Here is a 20663-nt window from a genome sequence, read left to right as displayed (position 1 = left end):
CTATATAGGAAAAGAATCTAAAAAAGAGTGGATACATGTATATGGATAACAGGTTCACGTTGCTGTACACCTGAAACTCACACACCATTGTAAATCAACTATACCCCAATAAAAAGTTTTTAAGTAAATAAATACATATATTATAACTAGAGCTACAATTCTGGAGCTGAATAAAACTTTAGTCCCCTTCCAAAGCTAACTCCATATCAAAACTTTTTGATGGTATATTCTGCTGTTACATATATTATTTATAAGAGTGATATACTACTGATCTTGTTGCTGTGCTTAGTCGCTCGGTCGTGTCTGACTCTTTGCGACCCCATGGACTGTAACCCACCAGGCTCCTCCATCAATGGGGATTCTCTAGACAAGAATACTGGAGTGGATTGCTATGCCCTCCTCCAGAGGATCTTCCCAACCCAGGGATCAAACCCAGGTCTCCCATATTGTAGGCAGATTCTTTACCATCTGAGCTACTAGGGAAGCCCCATATTACTGATCTAGTATATTATAAAACACACCCCAGAAGTAGAAATTATAAAAGATATTTTTAAAATTACACATAAGTAGAAAGTCTAATATTTTCTTCCTGCATCCAGTAGACTGTGTTTTTCTCAGGCGGTGCTAAAATTTGCGGCAATATCAATATCTATATAGAAAGAATATAGAATGAAAGTGCAACAGGTCTCCAACAATCACAGATGTCTCTCAGTTAATATAAATATACTAGAAAACATAGTGTAAGGTACTTTTTGCAGCAGAATGGTTTCCCTGGTAGCCAATCAAAACTTTGTTTTATCTACGTGAAAACCTAGAAGCCTAATATTTAGAAAAGAAACACATATTTTGAAATGAATTTCAAAAGAGGTTTTTTTTTACTGTGCATCTTCTGTTGTAAATAATGACCAACTACATTTATCTTCTTTTTGTGTTTTAAGCTATTAGTTTGTTCCTTGAGTTAGACTATTATATCTCCCCCCCATTTCACTAATTCTTTTAACTACATTTATTTTACTTTTGATAACTGCTTTTAGCCCTGTAATTTTCATGTTAGTTTTTGACCAACTGACAGTTTGATTTTCTGGTCCAATGTATAATATATACTTTATTCCATTTAATATCCATAATTTTCTTTTCTTACTCTAATACACATGACACTTTGTACTTCTTATTCTGTGTCTGTACATGCTGTACATACTAACTTTAATTTTACTGTCTGTACTTTGAATATAATAATGGGAATCTATCCAATCACATTGATTTTTCTAGTTATTGTTAATGGAATTTTTAAGCTAGTAGACATTGACTATGACTGTAGTATCAGTCACTGTCTGATTTCTAATACACAAATATAACTAGACTAATTTGATTTGAAGAAAGTGCTTCAGAAAGAAGGCAAATAGGCAAAGCATTAATAAATTTTAATAGTGTATTAAATCTTTAATAATTCTTTATCATAGTCTTTTTAAAATACAAATTTACAAGTACTATTATCTTGAAGGCATCTAAGTCCTTTAAAGAAGTAAGCTTCATATAATAATAATTGTTATTATTTTTATAGATTTTATATATTAGTGTATTAGTCACTCAGTCATATCTATATCCATCTCTTTGTGATGGACTGTAGCCTGCCAGACTCCTCTGTACATAGAATTCTCCAGGCAAGAATACTGGGGTGGGTTGCCATTTTCTATAGCTAACATTTAAACATACTGAACATGTATTAAGTACTGGGCCAAATACTTTACCTAGATTATCTCATTTAATTAGCATAACACATTAATAAAATAGATATAAAATTATGGCTTGAACACAGACCTGTTTGACTCAAAGTCCAAATGGTGGGTCATGATGCTGTATGTTGCCTCTGATAATGAGTATTCATGACCCCAAAATGATCACTTGGCAAACTTGAGATAAAGAAAGTTTTATTTGTAGTAAACATTTTCATTCTGGGATAATTTATCTTACATTCTGAATCTAAAGAGCAATCCTAATGTATATAATTGTTTGAAATATACATAATCTTTAAAAGTTTTCATATGCTTTATATTAATGCATTTGGCACCATGTACTTGTTGGATTTTTATTTAGAATTTGCCAACTGTTTCTCTAATTTGACAGAGGACTAAATATCAAACAACCTGATCAGTTTCTATGAGATCTGGCTTAGGAAGTAAACAGAATTATGAGGTTAAGTGCTAAAGTTCATCAGTGACAGAAAGGATAAAATGTATCAAATTAATTTTATTAAAAAGTCAAAGATAACATTAGAACATCGACAACCCACTTTAAAGGACAAACTCATATATTGGAAATGTAAAATTTTGACTTCCCTATATTTGTCTTGAGTCAAGTTCTTCAGTCTGTAAAAGCTGAATGTATCACATACATGCATGTTTTACTTCAGGAAATATGTGGGGTGACATTTTTGCTGTCCATCAAATAATTTTTCAGTAATTGAAACTGAGTAATACTAATAAAGCAGTTGACATGTCATGATTATCACCCTGTTATGATCAGATTTTCAAATTCTTATTTTTCTAAATCCATAAGTTAATAAAATTCAAGTACTATGCAAAAATGAAATATACCAATGACTACATATATAGTCTATTAATATATGGTATATATAGTCTTCTGTTTATAAAAAGAGTCATTAAAAATTTCTTGTGAAAATGTTCTCAAATTTCAAAGCTTGATATAATTATACTATTCTACATTTCTTAGATATTTATATCATTCAACTGTATTAGTTTTTAGTATCTCTCTGCCACATGGATGAGTCTATAAATATTTAAAAGATTGAATTCTCTTTCCTATGTTTTAATATTCTCGATAGCATTTATTTACATCAGATCAGATCAGATCAGTCGCTCAGTCGTGTCCGACTCTTTGCGACCCCATGCATCGCAGCACGCCAGGCCTCACTGTCCATCACCAACTCCCGGAGTTCACTCAGACTCACGTCCATCGAGTCAGTGATGCCATCCAGCCATCTCATCCTCTGTTGTCCCCTTCTCCTCCTGCCCCCAATCCCTCCCAGCATCAGAGTCTTTTCAAATGAGTCAACTCTTCGCATAAGGTGGCCAAAGTACTGGAGTTTAAGCTTTAACATCATTCCTTCCAAAGAAATCCCAGGGCTGATCTCCTTCAGAATGGACTGGTTGCATCTCCTTGCAGTCCAAGGGACTCTCAAGAGTCTTCTCCAACACCAGAGTTCAAAAGCATCAATTCTTCAGCACTCAGCCTTCTTCACAGTCCAACTCTCACATCCATACATGACCACTGGAAAAACCATAGCCTTGACTAGACGGACCTTTGTTGGCAAAGTAGTGTCTCTGCTTTTGAATATGCTATCTAGGTTGGTCATAACTTTCCTTCCAAGCAGTAAGCGTCTTTTAATTTCATGGCTGCAGTCACCATCTGCAGTGATTTTGGAGCCCAGAAAAATAAAGTCTGACACTGTTTCCACTGTTTCCCCATCTATTTCCCATGAAGTGGTGGGACCGGATGCCATGATCTTCATTTTCTGAATGTTGAGCTTTAAGCCAACTTTTTCACTCTCCTCTTTCACCTTCATCAAGAGGCTTTTTAGCTCCTCTTCACTTTCTGCCATAAGGGTGGTGCCATCTGCATATCTGAGGTTATTGATATTTCTCCCAGCAATCTTGATTCCAGCTTGTGTTTCTTCCAGTCCAGCGTTTCTCATGTTGTACTCTGCATATAAGTTAAATAAACAGGGTGACAATATACAGCCTTGACGTACTCCTTTTCCTATTTGGAACCAGTCTGTTGTTCCATGTCCAGTTCTAACTGTTGCTTCCTGACCTGCATACAAATTTCTCAAGAGGCAAATCAGGTGGGCTGGTATTCCCATCTCTTTCAGAATTTTCCACAGTTTATTGTGATCCACACAGTCAAAGGCTTTGGCATAGTCAATAAAGCAGAAATAGATGTTTTTCTGGAACTCTCTTGCTTTTTCCATGATCCAGTGCATGTTGGCAATTTGATCTCTGGTTCCTCTGCCTTTTCTAAAACCAGCTTGAACATCAGGAAGTTCATGGTTCACATATTGCTGAAGCCTGGCTTGGAGAATTTTGAGCATTACTTTACTAGCGTGTGAGATGAGTGCAATTGTGCGGTAGTTTGAACATTCTTTGGCATTGCCTTTCTTTGGGATTGGAGTGAAAACTGACCTTTTCCAGTCCTGTGGCCACTGCTGAGTTTTCCGAATTTGCTGGCATATTGAGTGCAGCACTTTCACAGCATCATCTTTCAGGATTTGGAATAGCTCAACTGGAATGCCATCACCTCCACTAGCTTTGTTCGTAGTGATGCTTTCTAAGGCCCACTTGACTTCACATTCCAGGATGTCTGGCTCTAGGTCAGTGATCACACCATCATGATTATCTGGGTCATGAAGATCTTTTTTGTACAGTTCTTCTGTGTACATTTTAATTAAATTCTAGCTCAGAAAGTTTTCCACTGTTGTAATTAGCTCCATTATTTGTGGAACTCTTTCAGGTTATATCAGTTTCAGGATATTTGATTAAAGTATTTAGATTATATCTGGTGTCAAGTTACATCTTTAAAAATTATCAGTGAAGAAATTACTTTGTATCACATTAATAACTTTAAAGTTTTAAATTATTTTAAACTATTATTCTTGGAATTCTAAGTTATCCCACAAGTTTTTTTTAACAAGAAACTGTACTTAGTGAAATTTTTTTTAATTTTAGTATTTTATAAAAATGTTTTGTGTATTTCAGCTATTGAAGCAGAAAAACATAGTGAAAAGCAGAAAGGAAGAAATGTCACCACACAGGTAAAAATTTTGCTATATCATTCTATTTTTCCAACACAAAATTAAGCTATACGCACTATTAACAGTACATATTTGGTATGCTCAGAATTTCTTAAACAACTAATTTTTGACTGTTGTTTCTGTTATTTTTTCCAATCTCAATCCATGTTTTTTGTTCATCCATTCACCAAATAGTTACTCATTCCACTGTGAGAAAAAAAGAATGTCATCAGGCTTGAGCCTTCCTATAAGTCATGGTCTGTCTGAGGTCCTAAAATACCAAGACAAAAAGGGCAGACAGAGACCAGCCTGGCTTATAGAGCCACAGATGCTTGTTAAATTTGATTAATCTCAGGATGTCTTCTGACATCTTGAAAGAATTCAGCATTTTCAGTCTGTTCTCAGCCCAGCAACCCTTGCTCCTTTCCTTGAAACCCTTTAGTGGCTTCCCATCTCATGCCAAGTAAAACCAATGTCTTGCTTAACAGGCTCTGTGATCTGGGCCTATTGCTTTTTCTCGGATGTCACCTCCCTTACACACCATTCTAGACGCACCGGGCTCCATGCTATTGCTCAGAGACCCCCACACACATGCCCACCTGTTTTTTCTGCCTGTAATGTCCCTGAGCCCAGATATCCATGTGGCTCCCTTCCCTTGCTCAAAAATCATTGTTTAGGAGGGTGTTCCCCTGGGCATTCTGTGAAGTTGCAATCACTCTATCCAAAATTACTAACCCTATCACAACACTTTATACCTCCCTTCCTTACTGTAACAGAACTACCGTTATGTAACACTTTGCGATGCTTGCAGTCACTCTTCCTCCTCTAGAATATAAACTCCATGACAGCAGGAGTTTTTGTCTCTGTTGTTCACTGCTATTATCCCAGTAGCTAGAACAGTGCCTGACACTTAGCAGGCACTCATTAAATGTCTATTGATTAATGACTAAATCTAAAATCCAGATTGAACAGGTAAACTTTGAAGAAATGTTTGCATAAGTTAAAAACTCTCTACATTGCAATATTTTCTAAACCCCTCCAAATTTAGCTTTCCACCATTACCATAACTACCACATCTCATAATTAGCAGTGGGATTGTTATCTGCATAAATAGAAGTGATCTTGGCAAAAAAACTCAGTTTGTCCTTGAGCAGGTGGAGACTGAAGGACATGTGCTTCATCAGGTCATCTTGTTTTCCATGATGCCTTGGGATATTCAGTGCCTCCCAATAGCGTGTAAAAGCCTTCTTTGGGTCTGAGGATCACCTTACTGCTTGGAACCAAGGATATTGCTCAGGCTCATAAGTGTCTTCCCTAATGCCAGCATCAATAGATGAGGCCTATATAGTAAACACAGGAAAGGACCCCAGCTTTACCCATGTATCAGTTCAGTTCAGTTCAGTCGCTCAGTCGTGTCCGACTCTTTGCGACCCCATGAATCACAGCACGCCAGGCCTCCCTATCCATCACCAACTCCCAGAGTTCACTCAGACTCACGTCCATCGAGTCAGTGATGCCATCCAGCCATCTCATCCTCTGTCGTCCCCTTCTCCTCCTGCCCCCAGTCCCTCCCAGCATCAGAGTCTTTTCCAATGAGTCAACTCTTCACATGAGGTGGCCAAAGTACTGGAGTTTCAGCTTTAGCATCATTCCTTCCAAAGAAATCCCAGGGCTGATCTCCTTCAGAATGGACTGGTTGGATCTCCTTGCAGTCCAAGGGACTCTCAAGAGTCTTCTCCAACACCACAGTTCAAAACCATCAATTCTTCAGCACTCAGCTTTCTTCACAGTCCAACTCTCACATCCATACATGACCACTGGAAAAACCATAGCCTGATTAGATGGACCTTTGTTGGCAAAGTAATGTCTCTGCTTTTGAATATGCTATCTAGGTTGGTCATAAATTTCCTTCCAAGGAGTAAGCGTCTTTTAATTTCACCCATGTATCTGCTGCTAAGTCACGTCAGTCGTGTCTGACTCCGTGCGACCCCATAGACGGCAGCCCACCAGGCTCCCATCCCTGGGATTCTCCAGGCAAGAATACTGGAGTGGGTTGCCATTTCCTTCTCCAGTGCATGAAAGTGAAAAGTGAAAGTGAAGTCTCTCAGTCATGTCCAACTCTTTGTGACCCCATGGACTGCAGCCTACCAGGCTCCTCCGTCCATGGGATTTCCCAGGCAAGAGTACTGGAGTGGGTTGCCATTGCCTTCTCCAAAGTATAGCCAAGCATAAAAAGAAAAATATGAACTATACTAGAGATCTTAGAATATTTGGGGGAAAAAAGTACTATTTTCATGTCCAAGATGGGAAAATATGCCAGGGTAGCCTGTTTGCAGACTGTCTGTCTCACAATTCCCCTGGAGCTTCTCCTTTTCCTGCCTTCCTGAGTGCCATCCTCATAGAGCACAGACGGCGAAAGTGAAAAGACCAACGACTGTAAATGGCTCTAATGCAAAGTTCCCTTATATCCCTGCTTCACTACAGCCAGGATAAAATAACAATTTACTCAACTGGCCACATTGTTTCATGACTCCTTTATAATAAATATTATTATTTATAATATTTAGGAGTTAGAATATAATCTGGCTGAAGATGCCCTCCTCATGTCTCTACCTTCATTACAGACACAGCAAATTCTAGTTGTCTTTCATAATAATTACTATTTGCACTGTAATTTTTTTAACCCTTAATTAAGTATAGCTAGGGCTTCCCTTGTGGCTCAGCTGGTAAAGAATCCGCCTGCAATGCGGGAGAACTGGGTTTGATCACTGGGTTGGGAAGATCCCCTGGAGAACGGAAAGGCTACCCACTCCAGTATTCTGGCCTGGAGAATTCCAGGGATTGTATAGTCATGGGATCGCAAGAGTTGGACACGACTGAGCGACTTTTACTTTCACTGAAGTATGGCTATGTAAGTATAGCTAGCTTCCCTAGGCTTTCTCTTTCTGGCTTTAGAACTCTAAAATCCACAAGCATATCACCTATTCCTCCATTCCCCAACATTTAACTCTAAAAACACACCTACACACTTAAAATGATGTTTAAATACACTTTTTTGTGTGTTGAGGATCTAATATTTTCAGGAGTTCTGTGTATGACTTCCTTCAGTATTAAAGAATGATCATGATCATAGAGGGCGTAGACGCTCAGGTGTCCAGTGTCCTACAGGGGAGTAACTGAGGCCCTGAAAGGGAGCGATTCAAGCGTATGGCTGAGAGACCACTATGACAACCACCGCCACCAAGAGTGAAAATGAAAACTCTGAAATCAAGAAACGGGTAGCCCAGCTCCCAGCATTGCCATTTCACCAGAGGTCCCAGAGTCTTCAGTTCCTTTCTCTGTTTCACCTAAGCAGACTCTTTCTGCTTGTTTTTGAGATTAACACCTTCTTCTAAGAGATTTTTTTTTACACATCTTGGTACTTTGATTTATGTTTTACAGTTATATAATAGTACTTTATACAACCCCTTCACATATGCTATTCATTCCTCCTAAGATTTCTGTTACAGAAGTTATTTAAATAGTTAATTATTATACCCGTCTACAGATTAGCATAACCAATCCCATTCAAATATAAAAGATCTTTATAATACAAATTTCACTCATTCAACACCATGCCTGCCAGTTACTGGAACTTGGAATATCCAAAGGTTGTAATGTTTTTTAGCTTTGTGAAGCCTCCATTTGATATTGCTTAAACTTGATTGTGAAGGGTAAGAAAGGGTAAGAAAGTATAAAGTATATTTTCAAACTTTTTTGCATGCGGTAAGATACAATAAAAGTTTAAAGATTTAATTAAATATGCTGCTACAATTCTCCATCCCCTGACTCTTTTTTTCTAATCACTTATCTTGGTGTCATACTTCTCCAAATACTGTCTTTACGTTCATTTTAACTGAAATCTGATTGCCTCCTGACAACATTCCCTGCAGCCCTCTCAGGAATTTTCTCCCATTGGATATAATATCAGTCCTAGCTGGGGTGCTGAGTATTGCTGCCTTCTCACTGAGAGAGTAATAGGAAATAGGGGCAGGGAAGTGACTCACAGGCTTCTCTCCAACTCTGCTCCTATTATTCTAGCACCCATGAAGCCTAGCCTCTTAATTCTGTTATTTAGATCTTTCAGCTCCAAGATTTGCACGCTTCTCTCTGCTCCCATGGTCATAAGCTCAGCGATGTCTTTTTCAAATCAAGCGTTCAAGATTCTAAGTCTTCAATGACAACCTGGTACTCTCTAGGTCACTCTGTCAATCCTTCAGCCCCACCAGGACCTCAGATCTATTTGTACCTTTTACTGCTATCATCCCCCTCACATTCTCACTTCTTTTCCTACTTGGCTTTCGACTTGGTGGCTCATCATTAAAGGACCACAGTTTCTTTTCCAAAACCCTTGGAAACAAGTGCGTTTCAGAACTCAAGGTTGGTTTTTTTTTTCAATTGTTTTAAAATATACATAACATAAAATTTACTCTCATAACCATTTTTATGTCTACAATTCATTAGTGTTAGGTACATTCATTCATATTTTGTACAACCAGTTTCTAGAACTCTTTTCATCTTTGAGAACTGACGCTTGATATGTATAAGGTAACAACTCTCCACCCCTCCCAGCCCCTGTCAACCACCACTATAGTTTCCGCCTCTGTGAATTTGATTACTCTAGGTGCCTTGTAGAAGTGTTTAAAATCATAACAGTATTTGTCTTTTTTGTGACTGGCTTATTTCACTCAGCATAATTTGCCAAAGTTTCATCCATGCTGTAGCATGTATCTGAATTTTCTTTCTTTTTAAGGGACAGAACAGAAACTCTAGTGAAAGTTATGAGAAAAAAGTGGCTGATGAAAACCAGATGACTAGGGTTACCTTTTGATTGTAATAACCTGTTTATTCCCTGTACCATGAATACCTAATATGGCTATAAGTTTAACTATAATTTTATGCTCCTTGTATGTAAAAATACAGAATATAAATACTCTAATATATATGGGTTCTTAATGTTCTCTTAAATTCTTAAAGCTACCCTTACAATGCATCTAATGATTAGTAGAATGTTATATTAGCACTATATTACTAGTATCACAGAATCTGCCTGCAATGCAGGAGATCTGGGTTCGATCCCTGGGTTGGGAAGATCACCTGGAGAAGGAAAAGGCTACCCACTCCAGTATTCTGGCCTGGAGAATTCCATGGACTGTGTAGTCCATGGGGTCACGGATATGACTGAGCGACTTGCACTTTCACTGGTGCTATTTTACTTTCTACTTAACCATTTTCCCACATTTCTCACATATCTTTGGATTGCCATCTACAGTTGTTATTCTGTGACTTTTGAAGGTAGATGTACAAATACACGATAAAATAATTAGAGAGATCCTTGCCAAGAGAAAGAAATGTTTTTGCTGATGAATGAGTTATTTCTTCTTTGAAAGGGGTGGCTATTTTAATGAGAGGTGGCTATTGCCATATTTGCTTTAAGAAAATCTTAGGCCAAAAAAAAAAAAAAGAAAATCTTAGGCGTGTTAGAAAAAAATTATTTTAAGATTATTTTATATTCTTAACATAGCCCAGGAAAAATGAAAAATGAAAAGATCATTACCCAAAATATCTTTGCTTCAGTTGAAGCATCTCAAGTAAAATCTTACTTTAAAGGAGAAAAACTATTAAATCGGTGTTATTTTCAAATTTAAAACACCAGTCCTTGTTTCCCAAATATATGCATACCTTTATTTAAGATCTAGATGGCTTGAGCCATCTAATTTAAATTCCTGGTAAAAACTGTAATTCAGACAACATCAACTTCAGTGTATCTTTGCTATATGTGTAAACATTGTCACTGTCTGATAAGTGATCAAAATTTTATACTATTTTATTGGTGTACTTTACTCACATTTTAATTTGCTGTCTACCTTCTTCACTACTACCTAGGGCAGGGTAGTAGGGCACTACTACCAAACTTTCACTTGCATCAGAAACACCTGGGGGGCTTGTTAAAACACAGGTGGCTGGGCTTCACCCCTAGAATTTTTGATTCTGTAGACTTTTGAGTGAAGATGAGAACAATTGCTTTTTTCCTCTTCTGCGGGAAGAGTCACACCAGCTTCTGTAAGGCTACACGCTGGGCCAAGTTCTCCTGGATCAAGACCTTCTGTGGATGCACCGCCAGAGCTTACTCTGCCCTCTCTGGCAGAGCCCTGTAGCCCCCCACTGCTCCCTGTGGACGAGGGCCGCTAATGAGGAGGTGCTCAGCGAGTCTTGGTTTGCCACACTCTTATTGTCTTCTCCTTTCAATAAGCCCCTACTTTTCATGTGCTTTTTTCCAGAGATGTTTTTGAGCAGAATTTAGGACATTACACAGTGCCCAGGAACAGTGACTCTTTCAAAGTATGTAAGCCAGGAAGAAAAGAAAAGGGACACAGATAGTTAAGGAAAGCAAGGTACACCCCTGACCATTAAGCCCTAGGGAAAGTAAGTCTGACAGGCAAGAACCCTTCCCTTCCAGTTCTTCTTTCGCTTCTCGGTATCTTCTATTTGCAAGGAACAAGCCTCACTTCCCTTTCCATGTCAAACATGACTCTCACTCACACCTAAACAAAAAAGCCAAAACATTTTTTGTTTTCCATGTATATAGTCACACAATTTGGAGACATGACCACATGTACAGGTATCTGTGGGGCGGGGGATGGGGGGTGACACCGATTCCCCCCTCCACAATTCCCCCTGGCTCCCTATTCTCCTTCACCCCTGTAACTGGAATCTCCATCTGCTCAGCTGGTTCAGCAAAAAAACAAGAAGTTACCTTCAACTTTGGCCTGGGGGACAAGCCTATTCAGTTCAGTTCATTCGCTCAGTTGTGTCTGACTCTTTGCGACCCCATTAACCACAGTGCCAGGCCTCCCTGTCCATCACCAACTCCTACTCCTGGAGTTTACCCAAACTCATGTCCATTGTGTCGGTGATACCATCCAACCATCTCATCCTCTGTTGTCTCCTTCTCCTCCTGCCCTCAATCTTTCCTGGCATCAGGATCTTTTCAAATGAGTCAGCTCTTCCCATCAGGTGGCCAAAGTACTGGAGTTTCAGCTTCAGCATCAGTGCTTCCAATGAACACCCAGGATTGATCTCCTTTAGGATGGACTGGTTGGATCTCCTTGCAGTCCAAGGGACTCTCAAGAGTCTTCTCCAACACCACAGTTCAAAAGCATCAATTCTTCGGCGCTCAGCTTTCTTTATAGTCCAACTCTCACATCCATACATGACCACTGGAAAAACCATAGCCTTGACTAGACGGACCTTTGTTGACAAAGTAATGTCTCTGCTTTTCAATATGCTCTTTAGGTTGGCCATAACTTTCCTTCCAAGGAAAGCATCTTTCCTTCCAAGGAGTAAGCATCTTTTCATTTCATGGTTGCAGTCACCATCTGCAGTGATTTTGGAGCCCCAAAAAATAAAGTCAGCCACTGTTTCCATTGTTTCCCCATCTATTTGCCATGAAGTGATGGGACCGGATGCCATGATAGTTTTCTGAATGTTGAGCTTTAAGCCAACTTTTTCACTCTCCTCTTTCACTTTCATCAAGAGCCTCTTTAGTTCCTCTTCACTTTCTGCCATAATGATGGTGTCATCTGCATATCTGAGGTTATTGATATTTCTCCCGGCAATCTTGATTCCAGCTTGTGCTTCTTCCAGCCCAGCGTTTCTCATGATGTACTCTGCATATAAGTTAAATAAGCAGGGTGACAATATACAGCCTTGACGTACTCCTTTTCCTTTTTGGAACCAGTCTGTTGTTCCATGTCCAGTTCTAAATGTTGCTTCCTGACCTGCATACAGGTTTCTCAAGACGCAGATCAGGTGGTCTGGTATTCCCATCTCTTTTAGAACTTTCCATACTTTATTGTGATCCACACAGTCAAAGGCTTTGACATAGTCAATAAAGCAGAAATAGATGTTTTTCTGGAACTCTCTTGCTTTTTCCATGATCCAGCGGATGTTGTCAATTTGATCTCTGGTTCCTCTGCCTTTTCTAAAACCAGCTTGAACATCTGGAAGTTCACGGTTCATGTATTGCTGAAGCCTGGCTTGGAGAACCACAGTTGGACACATTTAATTAGTGGTGAACAGAAAATACTATGAAGGGAATGAAAATAATAGTTTTAAAATCTGTAATACATTTATTTGGGAATGTGAGCAATTTGGATGAACAAGTTATCTGTTTATATGTTAACAAGTAATCAAAGTTTCTTGTGTTTAAAATGTAAAATTGTGTGTTTTTAAATAATAAAACCAATTAATTATCTTCCAAACAAAACAGAATAAGCCCTTAAGTCATTTCACTAGCCTTAGCAGGATACCTTACTCTTTTAAATACGAAGCTATTCAATGTGCATCCCGTATCCCAGGACTGTTTTTGCTTGTGTGTTTGTTTGTTTTTGCTTTCAGGCAAAAAACCATAGGACTGGCCCTTCTTTGGAAATGTCTCTAGGCACAAGAAGCATGAAAGAAAGAGAGTGTAGTTGTTCAGTCATGTCCGATTCTTTGCGACCCATGGACAGGTTCCTCTGTCCATGAAATACTCTAGGCAAGAATATTGGAGTGGACTTCTATACCTTTATCCAGGGGATCTTCCCAACCCAGGGATCGAACCTGGTCTCCTGGGTCTACGTCATTGCAGGCAGATTCTTTACCGTCTGAGCCACAAGGGAACATGCCAGGCACAAGAAGCATGAGCTAGCCACAAATAAATCAGGGTTAAATGTAGGATTTAAATGTGAGATAAACTCAACCTTCTTTCCTCCAAGCTCACAAATCATTTAGTTTCTCTTGAGAGAAGATGTTCCTACTCTTCCTGTGCTTTAAGAAAGCAAGGGATTTCCCCCAAATAAGGAAACCCACACATCCATTAGGATTCCCTCTACTCAAGACACTCTCTTGAAATGAGAACTACACTAAAGAGTTTACAGTGCATCTGGAAGTAGTTGAGTAGATATAACATGAAATACATGAGGTAGAATAATCTCAGCTATTGCTTATGAAGAAGGGATGCTATCACAAGGTCAGAGGAGAGGGAGATCACTGTGGGTCAGAGAGAAGTGGAATTTGAGTTGGGTCTGGGGACAGGAGTGGTATTTGGGATAACAGGAAAGAGGGAGCAATGAAGACTGTATAAGCAAGGGCTTCTGGAGGGAGGAAAGAACCTCTTCTATTTGGGGAACAGGGAATAGAAGAGTCTGGCTGTTGCAGATGTTCATGCAGGTGTGGGAGTAGTAAGAAATAAGATTACTGTGACACTTTTAGGCCATACTCTGAACAGTCTTAGATCCTGTGCAATGGAGTTTGATTCTACCCTGTTGTCACTGAGGACTGAAGGCTTGTGAGCTGGTCAGTGACGTGTTCAAATGGATCCTTAAGAAAAGATCATCTGGCCTGAATTTCAGGAGACAGGAGAGTGAAGAGGCAGCAGAGCCAAGTAGGAGATTATCAAAACACTGTGTCACTCTGATCAAGAGCTATATTCAGTCTCTAATGGGCCTTGGAAGTTTAAAAACATACTTCCAAAGCACATACTTTAAACTTGGAGTTTAAAAACATACTTCCACTGGGTTTGCTGTTTAAAAACTAAAAATACACATGAATCGTCTTTCCACAGAAAATTGTGCCAACGATACCTCTGAAACATATCCAGAAACCAGCCACTATCACCACTTCCATCTTCTGACTTGACTGCCACCATCAGCTCTCACCCAGTTTACTTCAGCAGTCTCCTTTTTTCCCACTCTTTCTCCAACGTAGAATATCCTCCACACAGTATCCAGGATGGTCCTTTGGAAATTTAAGTCAGTCAGGATCGCTTTTCCACCCAGAACACTCCCCAGGTCCCTGCTTCACACAGAATGTGATGGGCAATCCTGAGGGTGATCTCAGAGCTTCTGCTCTGACTTCTCATTTACCCGCCACACTATTCTACTTCAGCAGGCTGTCTTACTGCACCCCTGCTTCCTCCTGCTTCAAGTCCTCTGTCTTTGCTATTGCTTCTTCCAGGACTCTCTTTCCCAAGTTGTTTGTATGACTAACTCCCGGCTGCTGCTGCTGCTGCTGCTAAGTCGCTTCAGTCGTGTCCAACTCTGTGTGACCCCGTAGACGGTAGCCCACCAGGCTCCCCCGTCCCTGGGATTCTCCAGGCAAGAACACTGGAGTGGGTTGCCATTGCCTTCTCACCTAACTCCCTACTTCCCCACAAAGGGGTCTACTCAAAAGCTATCTGAGAATTTGTCCCTTACCATCCATGTCAAAAACACCAACTTCAATCAATTCCATCCCTTTTACTCTTGCTTTTTTAAACCTCCTTTAATCAGTTGACTCTTCTTCCCCACCAGAACCTCAGCTTCATGACAGAGAACACTTTTGTTCATGGCTATCTCCCCAGATCTTAGAACAGGGTCTGAGATAGGCAATAAATACTTACTATTGAATTATATAATCTTTTAAGATTTAGAGGAAGGCTCTCAGCCTGCCAGGGCTCCCTGATACTTGCTCCAGCTGGCTGTGGTTCTGCCCACTCCTGCTGGGTGAGAAAGGAGTGAAAATTGGGAAACAGCCTCTGTAGAAGGAGGAGATACCAACAGCAGACAATCAGAGGCATTTGCCAAGCTTCACTGCCTCCTCAACTTAGCTGTTGGCTATTTTTGAGTTGAAAATTAAATTTCTTTTAATAGCAATAACATGATAATCCCATTGTATCAGAGGTGCTATAGGCCCATCAAAATCCATTTTCTCTTCCTCGTAATACCCAAATATTCCAGCTCCCTGTGCAGTTAGGTGGGGCCATGTGACAGCTTCAGCCAATGGAAAGTGGCTGAAAACACTGTCTGCCACTTCTAGGTCTGGCCTATAAAAGAAAATTGAACAAAGCAAGTCAAATGTAACAAAGCAAAAGCAAACAACAACAGCAAAAACTTTCTGCATAAGATCTTCTGTGCTCTTTCCCTTTTTGTCTGCTAGATATCAGCCAAATCAGGGAAATCTTGGAATCCTCATGTTGAAGCTAGCATAGCCTCTGTCTGCCCAAATCCCTGAATGATAGCATAAAGCAGAGGTGACATTGACTTTAAGACCTGGCTATTGATTCTGAGCCATTGTATACTGTGGGCCTATTTGTTAACATATAATATTTGTCCATTTGTTGTCTATTGGTAAGTTGTATCTGACTCTTTGCAACCCCATGGACTCCTCTGTCCATGGGATTTCCCAGGCAAGATACTGGAGTAGGTACCATTTCCTTCTCCAGGGGATCTCCCCAACCCAGGGAGGACACCCACACTTTAAAACAATTCATTGCTTACATAAAATTCAGATTTAACTGGGCATCCTGTATTTGCTAAATATGGCAAACTTACAATAAGAATAAAGTCAAGTATCCATATAGAGACTTGTACATGAATGTTTATAGCAGCATTATTCATAATAGTGAAAAGGTAAAAACAGCCTAAATGTCCATCAGTGGACAAATGGGTAAACAAAACGTAGCGTATACACATAAAGAATCGTATTTGGCCATGTAAAGGGATGAAGTGACAATACAAGCTACAACAAGGATTGAACGTGAAAACATTATACTAAGTGAGAGAAGTCAGTCACAAAAATTCACATACTATATGATTTCATTCACAGGAAAGTCCAGAAGAGGGGATTGTGTAGAGACACAGACCACAGATTAGTGGTTACATGAGGCTGGGAGTAGAGGGGATAGGAGTATAGGGAGGGTAACAGTTGGAGGATTCATGGTTCCATGGATCCACTTCCCTTGTGGCTCAAACTGTAAAGTGTCTGCCTACAATGCAGGAGACCTGGGTTCGATCCCTGGGTCGGGAAGATCCTGTGGAGAAGGAAATGGCAACCTACTCCAGTACTCTTGCCCGGAAAATCCCATGGAGGAGCCTAGTAGGTTATAGTCCATCAGATCGCAAAGAGTTGGACACAACAGAGATTTCACTTTCACTTTGAGGCTGCGAGTAGAGGGGATAGGAGTAGAGGGAGGGTAAGAGTTGGAGGATTCATGGTTCCTTCTTGAACTGATAAAAAAATATTCTAAAGTTGACTATCGTAATGATTGCACATTATCTGTTACTGTTCTAAAGACTGCTGAATCATGTTAAATGTATAACTATAGGAACTTCCCTGGAAGCCCAGTGGTTAAAGGCTCTGGGCTTCCAATGCAGAGGACTCAGGTTTGATCTCTGATTAGGGAACTAAGATCTCACATGCTGCATGGCATGGCCAAAAAGTAAAAATAAATGTTTTAATAAATAAACAAATATACAATTATACATTTATATTATAGTATATGAATTATATCTCAGTAAATCTATCTTTAAAGAGTCTCTTGTTTCATTTTAAAACACATAAAAATGAGCAAAAATGTCTTTCTTTGTAGGTATCAGTGAACAAAGTCAAACAATATTTAACAAACATATTGGAACAAAGAAAACCAATTAATGTAATCAGTAAAAAAGAAAATCTCTTAGAAAATAAGAAGAATCATCATAAACTAAGACGAAAAGGAATTCGAAATAAAGATCTCTGGAAAAGAAATAAAGATCATTGTAAGTAGATAAATAAAGTAAGTCACATAAATTTAAATGACTTCATGTAATTTAAAATCAAATTTTATAGCTACTTTCCAAGAAATCTTGGGATATAGTCATAAAGATTTATACCCATGAAAGCCTTAAATTTTGTTAGCTTCTATCCCCTGACTTGATTTGGAATTTGTACCAATGATAACAAGCAAAGTAGGGCTCATGGATAAAAAAATCCCATAATTAGGTGAATAAAACATTTATCAAATATTTTGCTAATGGAAACTCTCATACTCTAAAGAAAACTGAAGTTGATACAGTACCCTTTTTTTTTCTGTTCTAGCAATCTAAAACTCTCTCTAGTAAAGCCATACCTGATTAGTTGATAGATTTCTCTGGTGCAAGAAGAGTCTAGAAAAATATAAATAATGTCTCCATAGGTTCTGTGTGCAGGAGCTAACTGGTGCTCAGTTACAAAACTTAAGACATTTTCAACATTCAAGCATGGTACATGAAAGCTTTCTCTCTTCTAACAAATATGTATGAATGTCTATCATTTAACATCTTATGTAAGAGAGGGAATCTTCTTTGGCAGAGAAAAATTAAGAATACCAGTTTTTAATGGCATTATGAAAATTATATGTACATATCTTAAAGTTATTTTAAATCTAAATCATAAACACTGAAACATAAATTTGACCATTTTTTGACACAGAAATGTGGCCTGCCTTTTATTTAGATGGGTATTTCCAGTGTAAACCACACTCAAACTGTATTATCTATGATTTCCCATCTCAGATTTTTAATGAAACAAAGTGCTAAAAACATTTATAGAACAACTATGAGCAAAATCCTCCCAGATATTTACTGACTTCCCCCCCAAGTCATATATAAATGGTTTACCTACAGTTAAATTTGATAACTTTTAGTGGCTCTCCTTATCACATTTTTTCATAATATTTCGATCACTTTACATAGAAACATTTTCTTTTTGCACTTATTTTAGTAAGTTTGCATATTGTTTGGTTAAATTCTGTAATTATAATAACAGTACAATTGATACAAATAGATTTGGCAACACGCACTCTCGATCTTTGGTAAATATGCAAAGGGTGAGAACAGAAGTAACACCTATACCAAAGAGCATACCACTAGCCACAAAGCATTCAATATCCTGAGGAAAGATGTGAAAATCATTGATTAATTTGGTGAATAAGGTAGGTAGAGATTAATAAAGAGAGCTTCTGCTTCTTAAAAGAGTAACTAAGGCCACCCTTCAAATGATATCATTTTCCCTTATATGGAACTGGTTGAATTATGCCTAATAATAGTAAATACTAAGCTAACTCTAATTGAGCATCTCCCATATTGTTTTAATGTTTAGTCAACTTAAGATAGGTTATATGATTTCCACTTTATAAGGTGTGAAACTTGCAACACAGAAATAAAGGGGACCATATGCATCTCACAAAGTAAGTGGACAGTATTTTGCAAGTAAGTGTGGGACAAGTGCTTTTAATCCCATGCTTCTCAAAATGGCTTAGGGCAAATATTGAACTAAATGGCAAAGATGCTCAATTTCCTGGGCACAAAATTTACTTCATAATTTTAAGGGGAATAAATAATTGTAAATATAATAATTGAAAACATTTTCATTTTAGAACTAATGGTATCATGTATACAGTATATTTCAATATTCACATTCTGAATTATCAAACCTAAGACTTTAAAAAAATGTTTTCCTCTCCTCCACATCTCTAGGGAGTATACATGCATTCATCGCTGCTTATCTAAACGTTTCAAGAACATTTGAGAAGCCCTGTCTTGCAATAGTCATAACATCCATTCATAAAGATTTACATAAATTAGAAAGTGTTTCCTTCTGGCATAAGTATTATAAGTATTGGAAAGTGATCACTACTAATAAGAGAAATAATTAGAAATTAAGAACCAAGGGATTCCAGAAGAGAGAGAGGGGTTAGTTTTAGAACTGGAAAGACTCTTACTGACTCTATTTTCTGCTTGATCTTTATGAGTCTTACCTTGACAAAGATTTTAAATTTTTAAAATCTTAATATTTTAAGAGCATTTTCCCATATTTATTCCAAAAGATGTTTCACTGATCAGTTGAAGAGTTGGCTCTATATAGGACATAAAAATATTGACATGCATGTGACTTGAAGTATCAGGTAGGATTTTTACAGGATATAAATGACACATTTAAATTGAGTCATTTAAGTTCAGTTCAGTTCAGTCCTTCAGTCATGTCCAACTCTTTGCGACACCATGGACTGCAGCATGGTCGGCTTCCCTGTCCATCCATCACCAACTCCCGGAGTTTACTCAAACTCATGTCTACTGAGTCGGTGATGCCATCCAACCAACTCATCCTCTGTCATCTGCTTCTCTTGCCTTCAATCTTTCCCAGTATCGGGGTCTTTTCCAGTGAGTTGGTTCTTCACATCAGGTGGACAAAGTCTTGGAGCTTCAGTTTCAACATCAGTCCTTCCAATGAATATTCAGTTTTGATTTCCTTCAGGATGGACTGGTTTGATCTTCTTGCAGTCCAAGGGACTCTAAAGAGTCTTCTCCAACACCACAGTTCAAAAGTGCTCAGCTTCCTTTATGGTCTAACTTTCACATCTATACATGACTACTGGGAAAACCATAGCTTTGACTATACAGACCTTTGTCGGCAAAGTAATGTCTCTGCTTTTTAATAGGCTGTCTTGGTTTGTCATGGCTTTTCTTCCAAGGAGCAAGCATCTTTTAATTTCATGGCTGCAGTCACTATCTGCAGTAATTTCGGAGTCCAAGAAAATAAGTAAAGTTTAATCAAGGGCCTATTTCTGAAAGGGCACACAGAGTGCAGAGAATCCACAAAGTAACCGCCCTCACCCCACCCCACCCCACTCAGAGTAGTAACAGCAATCTCATTACCACCCCTAGATCTTAAGGGTCTTAGGGCAGCAGTGGCTACAGCGATGCCAAGAAAGCAAGCAAGAGGTGTATGGAGAGGGCTCTCTAACAGAAGTATGACCTTAGGTCAAGGACAAAGCCAGCCCATAACAAATAAGACCTGGGAAACCAGGGAATACTTAACTCTCTTCCTACCCTTCAGACTTCCAGGGGGTGCCTCTCAGCCAAATCTAAGCAGAAGCTAGAGGACAAAGGAGTCCTTTGAAGAACCCAAGTGGGCATAGAGCAGGATGGAATGGCTCTAGAAAGACAATCAGAAGACAACCAGGCTTTTTAAACCAGGGAAATTAAACAGCATTAAC

General features: G+C 38.8%; 1 long non-coding RNA gene across 2 annotated transcripts in view; it reads left to right on the top strand.

The window, feature by feature from the left end:
* LOC129625306 (uncharacterized) overlaps positions 1 to 17309 on the top strand; it is a 53086-nt gene extending 35777 nt beyond the window's left edge. The window contains exons 3-4 of one of the 2 annotated variants that reach the window (XR_008701329.1): positions 4773 to 4828; positions 17238 to 17309. This is a non-coding gene — a long non-coding RNA (uncharacterized LOC129625306). Of the gene's footprint in view, positions 1 to 4772; positions 4829 to 12840; positions 13030 to 17237 lie in introns of those variants that run through there. The other variant, XR_008701328.1, reaches the window with a different exon arrangement.
* The last annotated feature ends 3354 nt before the right edge of the window (positions 17310 to 20663 follow it).

Source organism: Bubalus kerabau, chromosome 13 (assembly GCF_029407905.1).
Source record: "Bubalus kerabau isolate K-KA32 ecotype Philippines breed swamp buffalo chromosome 13, PCC_UOA_SB_1v2, whole genome shotgun sequence".
Lineage (NCBI taxonomy): Eukaryota > Metazoa > Chordata > Mammalia > Artiodactyla > Bovidae > Bubalus > Bubalus kerabau.
This window is presented reverse-complemented; position numbering and strand designations above follow the sequence as displayed.